At 34.4% G+C, this 8,965-nt stretch overlaps 1 pseudogene; it reads left to right on the forward strand.

The window, feature by feature from the left end:
* Positions 1-6,071: 6,071 nt before the first annotated feature.
* Positions 6,072-7,235, forward strand: LOC111474882 (annotated as a pseudogene).
* The last annotated feature ends 1,730 nt before the right edge of the window (positions 7,236-8,965 follow it).

Below are 8,965 nucleotides of genomic sequence, written 5' to 3' on the forward strand. Positions count from 1 at the left end.
AACTAGGTGCTTTGACGCCTCCTCTCGCAAGCTTCGCCTCCTCTGCCAGGTTTACGATCGTAGAAACAGCCGATTCGCTTCGTTTGACGTCCTCCGAAGCCATACAAGAAATCAACGAAACAGAAAAGAAGTCGAAAATCACCGAAAACCTAAGTTGCCGTAATTGGAAGCGTGATCTCAGCCTCCAAACAAAGATTCCGGTGATTATCAGAGAGCAAGGTTATGTTTTTCTCTCTTTCGTCAGTGTTAATCGCGGAGGGAAGAGGGTACGTTGCGGCTGCAGCTGTTGCGAAGTCATGAGCTTCTTTGAGACCTCAAAACTACTACCGTTAACTAACGCCGTTTGCTTTGATGTTGATTGACGGCGTTTATTGGTGGTTTCGGCTTGCTTTGAATTTAGATGAATTCTCAGCCACTAGAGTTAGTCTTCTGTAAATAGCAAAAAGCGCTGTACTCGCCATAATAATTGAACACGTGGCATTCCGAGAGATATTCTGCTGCATAAAGGAACACTGCAATCACCAATTCTCACCAATCAGATTCAACCGTTAACCTAAGAAAATCAGATTCTTTATTTTGATTTTCCAATTCTAAAACTGAATAATACACTATTTTCCCAACTGTTTTATGTTTTTTTTTTACGATGAAGAAATCCATATAAACTTTTTTTAATTATATTTATAAATTTAAATACTATTTTTATAACGTGAGTGTCTTTATATTTGACATTTCTAGACATGAAATTGTATGTCCTGTCTATTCATTTAGTAGAGACTTGCTTCGAATATAATGAAACATTCAATATTTATTATACTAAAAAAAGTACAAAAATCTAACATTAATGTAATGTTTTATTCAATACTAAACAGTCCCAATCGATTGAGAACGAAAACGAAACATTCTTTAAGGTATAAAAATTTCTTTCTAATAGCTGCATTTCAAAATCGTGAGCTTGGACGCTAAACAAATAATATCTGTTTTGCAGTGGTTTGAGCGGTTACAAATACTCCCTAAACTTAAGTTACTATTGTTTCAAACCAAAAAAATATAAAAAGTAAATGTGAAATTATATAATTAAAAATTGAATTTGTCCCAGTTCTGTAACATAGCGTGAGAGATCGCACAAAATCATTATTATTATTATAGATTAAATATATTTTTGTGAGTAATTTTGAAATTGTTAAAATTATTTTTATCGTTCTATATTTGATTTTACACTTTAAAATGTGATTTTTATATCTTAAAAATTAATTTTAAATAATCTGAAGTGATTTTGAATAGGATAAATATAACTTGTGGTTTAATGTCCTAATTAATTCTGGCATTAATTCTTTTGATAGGACCTATGAGATTTATTATTGAAGTTTAATTTGAGAAATTTAAGACTATATATATATATATATATATTCATAACTTTTATTATTATTATTATTATTATTATTCCTTATCCAAAAACATATTCTTGGCAAAAGAATAGGAAAAAGGAAACATATTCTTCTTTAAGCCAAAAGCACCACCACCCCACTCATCTATCCGACAAGCGACAACCAAAGGCGACACAACCGGCGCCCTGATTGCAGCAACGGACGACAGCAGATTTTGGTGAGACTATGTGTCAGAATTTAAGATAACTTATTAGTAGTTTGAATGAGTCGAGATATTTATAATTCGTTAATATTTTGATAATATATTAGTTATGAAATATATTTTACAACTTCATAATCAATTAATATTTTTTCATTTATGATTTGATTAGTAGTATATTTTATTTTGTTCTCAAAATTTAGTTAGTTTATTTTTTTTTTTTCAGGTATTAATTGGTAGCTTGTATCTTATTTAAATGTTGAATATAAAATTGAACCTTCGATCCCCATTATATTTCTCATTTTAACTCTGTTTTGTTTTGATTAATAATATTTTCAGATCTATTCACACTTTTGAGGGGTAGATATTGGTATTAGAGTCAAGTTGGTAATCAAAGATTTGATATTATTACTCAACGAGATGAATGGTGAAAGTGCTTTTATGGGTATAGCTATAGAAAAGCTTGTTGGCAATAATTATAATTATTGGAAGTTATGTATGGTGAAAGTGTTTACCTGGGCAAAATTTGTGGGATTTAATTTAAGGTGATGACACAGAAATTCCAGAAGATACTCCACAGAATGTTTAAGATATAATGATCATGTTCGTGAACTTTGATTAGCAAGGAGTATATTGATCATGTTCGTGATTTAAAGTCACCAAAGCAAGTGTGGAAAATACTTCAAAAGTTGTTCACTAAGAAAAATACAGCTCGATTGCAATTTCTAGAGAACGAACTAGTTGTGGTAGCTCAAAGTAATTTCTCTGTTGAAGAATATTTCTTGAAAGTGAAAAATCTGTGTTCTAAAATTTTAGAATTAGATGCTGAGAAACCAGTGAGATATGCTCGATTACGGTGTTGTCTTATTCATGGATTATGAAAAGACTGTATACCCTTTGTTTCCTCAATACAAGGGTGGGCAAATCAACGTACAGTTATTGAATTGGAGAATTTGCTTTCTAATTAGGAAGCTTTGATTAAGCAAGTCACTTCAGTTGTATATCAAGATAATGTTTCTACAGATGCCCATGCCTTTATAGACTACAATGAAGAATGGATTGTTGATTCTAGTTGTTCTTATCATGCAGCTGGAAACGAAACTCTTATATCAGATGTTCGTTCACACTATCAAAAGAAGAGTAAAGGGCCACAACAAAGTGGCTGAATTGGAATCACGATTTTCTCAACTTTAGGAGGAACTAAAGAAAACAAGTGATCAACTGAGCATATTTGAATCACACAAAAAGCAAGCCCAACAGGAAGCAGAAGAAGCAAAGAAATAACTATCAGATATGTATGCAAAGTTTGAAGAATCTCAATAGTAGGTGCTTGAGCTCTCAGCTTCTAAGGAAGATCGTGTTCAAGAACTGTACAAACTTTCTCAAGATCGCGATCGAGCATGGGAGTCCAAACTCAAAGCTGTTCAGAAGCAGCACGCAATGGATGCTGCTGCATTGGCATCCGCCATGAATGAAGTTCAGAGGGAGGCTCAAGGTCCAGCTGAACATGGTGCCTGAATCTGACCAAACCCGAAGTAACCTTGTTGAGTCTGCACAAATTGAGATGGATTATTTAAGAGAACAAAGCNNNCACTCTCCCTTGTTGAAAAACTGAAAATGAGCTCAATTACGGTAGAGAATCTGAAGTTCAAGCCCTCAACATTGCAAGGAAAAACCAAAATCAATTTGAAACAACCAAAACAACGGTGGAAAAGCTTTCATCAGAATTGGAGCAATCAAAAGGATCAAAATTCATGGAGGGACGACTTTGATTTTCATGGAGGGAAGGGAAGAAGGCAGAAAGCAAGGAATGAAGGAATGAATGGAAATAGAGTAGGGAGAGGAGGCCGAGGAAGACCTACAGGGAGAGAGAGTCAACAGGGTGGAATTCCATTGTCAATGATAGGATCTCCTTTTGAACCTCTAGGAATTCCTCCGCCCAGACCAATGCAGCCACTTACTCCTAGCATGTCACCCGGTCTAGGCCCACCAGTTTCTCTAGGCGTTTTTGTCCCACCATTCTCCCCTCCAGTTTGGCCTGGTGCTCGTGGTATTGATATTGAGTATGTTAGTTGTTCCACCAGGACCATTAGGACCTAGATTTCCTCCAACCATAGGGACCCTACCAAGTGCTGCCATGTTTCTTCCGGTGTAGCTGGACCAAGTTTCAATAACTCTGGACCAGTGGGATAGGGTGCTCAACCTGACCTGAATAAAAATCCTAGTGATTTTTGTTTTACAGTAGGCTTTGCTGCAATTTCATGGTGTAGTAAGTGTTATCTGATATTGAATTGCAGAAAATACATACTAATGAGCAAGTTACAGACATATTTACTAAGACACTTGCCAAAGTGAAGTTTGAAGTTTTTCATAAGGCTCTCGGAGTTATTGAGAAATAAGCTTGCACTAAGGGAGACTGTCATAATTTAATGCAACTTATTGCTAGTTTGAATTAGTCAATATATTCGTAATTTAATATTATTTGATTAGCAGTTAGATTTAGTTAGTTTATATTTTGTTATTGGTAGGTATTATTTGGTAGCTTGTATTCTATTTAAACTTTATGAATATTAATGAAGATTGAACCTTCCATTCTAACTTTATTTCTCATTCTTAACTCTATTTTGTTTACTTGAGTAATAATATTTTCAGATCTTTTCACACTTTTTAGTGGTAGATATTGTGTCACTATGCGCCTTGACACCTCCAGCAAATCCATGCCCCCAACCATGTCAGCTTCTTCTTCATCAATATCGTTGCATCTTCTCCTTCCATGGACCGCTTCAACAGCTAAACTCGTTGCTCATGCTCCAGTAAAGCCCAGCAGATGGCGGTGAGACATGGACCACAACCACAGTTCTCTCATCTCTATCATCTTCGCCCGTGGCCCACGACGTTTCCTGTTGTGCATCGTAATGCCACAACCTTCAATGCTTCGATACCACTTGTTGTGTTATAATGCCACAACCTTCAATGCTCTGATACCACTTGTTGAACAAACACCACAACAACAATGTTTTGATACCACTTCTTATAACCAAATGCCACAATCAAAATGTTCAGATACCCAATTGTGGTAGCAGAAAGTAAAATTAAGATCAATCACATTTACACACCCACAAACATAAACTAAACAAAGAGATACAAAGATTTACATTGTTCAGATATAAGAAATTTCCCTACATCCAATAGTAGATAATCACTATAACCAAAAGTGTGTACAAAGTATATCTTTCACACTCTCATACTACAAAATCTCTCTTACAAAGGCAAAGACAGGGGATGGTCGGGGAAGGACAAGGACGAGGGTGGAGAATATTCATCGCTCGGTCTCCCTTTAACTTGCACGAATTTTGTCCTCAAATAATTAGGTGAAAACAAAATTAATTGTAGTTAATCTCTTCTAAATACGTCTATTTTGCAGGCCAAATTCATTAAATAATCAAATAATAAACTTTTTTAGCAAAGCTTGGAAGTTAGTTAGAGTTGTTAATCATAGTTTAAAACTTAGTTAATCCAAAAGAGATATGTAATATATAAAAGAAAATAAATTAAAATAAGAGATGAGGAATCTCAGGTTCCACATATTATGACCACGACATAATGGTGAAGACAGCAAGAATCGAGCTGTCACTTTCTTCGAGGTGAAATGTCCAAGAATTTTGTCGTTTTGTGGTTATTTCTCCCCCATAACCTTACGTTCACTTAGAAGGGCTTATCAATAACATTTTAAAAATGGATTTCGAAAAATATATCAAAATGACTAAAATATCCTCCGACTAAATTTACGACCAAAACAATCTATCTTAACACTCAAAACTACCATTAAAAATTTCAATAATATTCTTAAATTTAAAAAAACTAAAAAATACGTTTAATTTTTAAAATAAATCAAAATTATTTAGATAATCCACTAATTCTTTTTAAAAATTAATTTCAACAATATTTCAAAAATACCCTTTCTATTAATATTTTTAAATTTTTTAAAAACTTAAAAAAAAATTAAAAATATTCTTACTCCAATTTAAAATAAAATAAAAAATTAAAATTTTGATGTTATCAAAGTTTCTTCTCAGAATATTTTTTTACAAAAATTTTAAAGTTTTTTTTAACAAAAATTTATAGATATTTTTTTAAAGAAAAATGCAAATATATTATATATCATCTTTATAAAGTATAAATTCAAATAGCAACGGAAAGTGTGACAAATAAAATACACATTATATTATATAAACCCATACTCCTAAGTTAAACATCTACTAAGACAAACACATAAGGCTCTCTACAAGTCATATTCATACAAAAATTCAAAAACTTTTTTTTAAGCTAATTATATTTATATATATGTTATTAACATTTTCCCGAATATAAATTAGTTTCTATAAAGATTCAATGCCTATTATTTTTTGCCATCATTTTCCCCATTCCCTCTATAAAACCCTACTTCCATTGCCACTCCAACAAGGAAAACAACTCCACCGGAAAAAATGGAGTTCCGACGTCGAGATCTCCTCCTCTGCATCATGGTTTTGACGTTAATGGCGAAATCCAATGCTGGGATGATAGCTATTTATTGGGGTCAAAATGGAAATGAAGGCACTTTGGCAGACACCTGCGCCACCGGAAACTACCAGATTGTTATCCTTGCTTTTCTATCCGTCTTCGGCAACGGACAGACGCCGCAGATCAACCTCGCCGGCCACTGCGACCCCTTTAGTAATGGATGCATTAAATTGAGCTCCGACGTCAAGTCGTGCCAAGCTAGAGGCATCAAGGTGATTATATTTTATTATTGAATTAGGTTTATTTAATCACTTCAGACTCGGTGGTCAAACTTGACTTGAATAGATACGAGATTTCCCATTTAGACATAAACTACTTTGTTTTGGGCTTTCTCTCTTTCATTTATAAACTTACGATCTTCCAATAAATTAATCAATGTGGGATTCACTCTCAATATTGACTCAGGATCTTCCACTAAATTAACTAACGTGAGACTCACTCCCAATAATTCTCAATACTAATTTCATAATAGGTTATACTTTCCATCGGAGGCGGCGTGGGAAGCTACTTCCTCCCATCGCCCGAAGACGCCAAAAAAGTTGCAGACTACCTATGGAACAACTATTTAGGAGGACATTCCCCGTCCTCACCTCGTCCGCTCGGCAATGTCGTGCTCGATGGTGTNNGGTGTCGACTTCGACATCGAAGGTGGGACAAACAAGCATTGGGACGAGCTTGCAAGGGCTCTTTTGGACTTCGGCAACCGAAGCGGCAAGAAGATGTTCATCACGGCAGCTCCACAGTGCCCTTTCCCCGACGCCTGGCTCGGCGACGCGCTGATGACCGGTCTTTTCGACTTCGTTTGGGTTCAATTCTACAACAACCCACCATGTCAATTTTCAGGAGACGGCACCAATCTTTTTGATGCTTGGAAAGTATGGACTTCCAAAATTCCTCATGCACAAATCTTCTTGGGCCTCCCGGCGGCTCCGGCGGCTGCCGGCTCTGGGTTCATTCCGGCCGATGCTCTCAAATCAGTGGTGCTACCAGTCGTCAAACGCTCACCTGAGTACGGCGGCGTTATGCTGTGGTCGAAGTTTTATGATGATCAAACTGGCTATAGCTCTTCCATTAAACAAGTTGTTTGAGATATGTAACATGTTGTGTCCCCTCTTATACAACATCTATGTATGTATGAGTGTATGTATATATGCATGTATATCGTATGTATCAACAACTAAAAGAAAGATCGATTCTTTGGGATCCTTCCTTTCTTCAAACGAAACAAACAGAGATAGAATCAGACCGATTCCCTAAATGCTTTTCTAGATATTCCTCAATGTCCTGGCTATTCACGGAACGTGAGAAGCAGATGAATAATCATCCGCTTCCGGAAGAAATCGAATAATTTCTCGGGAATCCTACAAGATCCATTCGTTCTTTTTTCTCTAACAGATGGTCAGAACTTCATATGGGTTCGAATTCTATTGAGAGGTTCACTAGAGATCAGAAATTGTTGAAGAAAGAATAAGATATTTCTCTTGTCTCTTCCAAGCGATCGAAAAATAAAGAAATAGTTAATATATTCAAGATAATTACGTATTTACAAAATACCTTCTCAATTCATCCTATTTCATCAGATTCGAGATGTGATATGGTTCCAAAGGATGAACTGGATATGGACAGTTCCAATAAGATACACGTTTGTTGGGTTTTTTGTAATAAAAGTGATGTAAATTTATTTATCTTTGACGACGCTTCAATTCAATAAATTTGAGTGATTGAATTATTACTCATCCATGTACGTATCAAATTAATAAGAATGGATTATTAATTTTGATATAGTTTATGAATTCGGAACATATAGTTCATGTAGGTTGATTAGAAAAAATTTATGTGTTAATTATTAAATTATGAAATAAATTCATTAATATATAAACATATCGTACAAAATTATTTAGAGAGTTAATGGAAAAAAAAAATTTAGAATAATATTCCGATGATAAATAAAATGCAATAAATAAACACAAATTTTTTAATTTTGTATCTATTAAAATTTATATTTTTTAAAATTTTCATAAATTAAAAAAAATTGAATGTTTAATGTTATATAAGACGTAAAATTTAATTTTGTGTAGTAGATTTGTTAATTTTAACAAATATTGAAAATATATTAAATAAAAAATTGAAGGTTTGAAAGTTTTATTTAAGTTACGAATTTAGTTTTTATAATTTAAAAAAGTTATAAATTGTTATAAATTAAAAACAATAACTCGATTAAATAAAAATAATAATTCTTCGAACTTCAAGTTCCCAGATCCTCTGTTCGGGAAAAGACGACGGCGTCTTAATTTTGCGGTAGAGGATGCGCCGATTACAATGCGACGAGTTAGAGCTTCGAGTTTCTGCTGTCTGGATTCGGTTTAAGGTTGTGGCAATCCTCTTTTAGAAGTATTTCGATCACACTGCACGGTATTTACTCTGTTACACTGCAACTTAACGCTTCTGATAATATATTATGCTATGATGCGCTGAAAGTTACTCGGAAAATTGAATTTGGTGTAGAATTGTTGATTCTGATGGGAGCTTTAGAATTGAAATTCGTATCTTTGAAGGATTAGTTACGATTAAGGTTAGGCGTTAGCAGTATTAGCACATGAATGATGATCGCGTATTTGGGGCTTTGTTTTCCTCTTTGAATCACGCTCTTGCTTTGTATGATGATCGCGTAGAACATTGAATAAAATCATGTATCATGATCCTTGCAGAAAACAACGTTTAAAGTTTCATTTGCTACAATGGGAAACTATCGACATTCCAAGTTTTCGATTAGTATTCTGCATTCATCTCTATAAATGGTCTAATCTACCAGGATCAG

Source organism: Cucurbita maxima, unplaced genomic scaffold (genome assembly GCF_002738345.1).
Source record: "Cucurbita maxima cultivar Rimu unplaced genomic scaffold, Cmax_1.0 Cma_Scf00746, whole genome shotgun sequence".
In the NCBI taxonomy this organism is placed as follows: domain Eukaryota; kingdom Viridiplantae; phylum Streptophyta; class Magnoliopsida; order Cucurbitales; family Cucurbitaceae; genus Cucurbita; species Cucurbita maxima.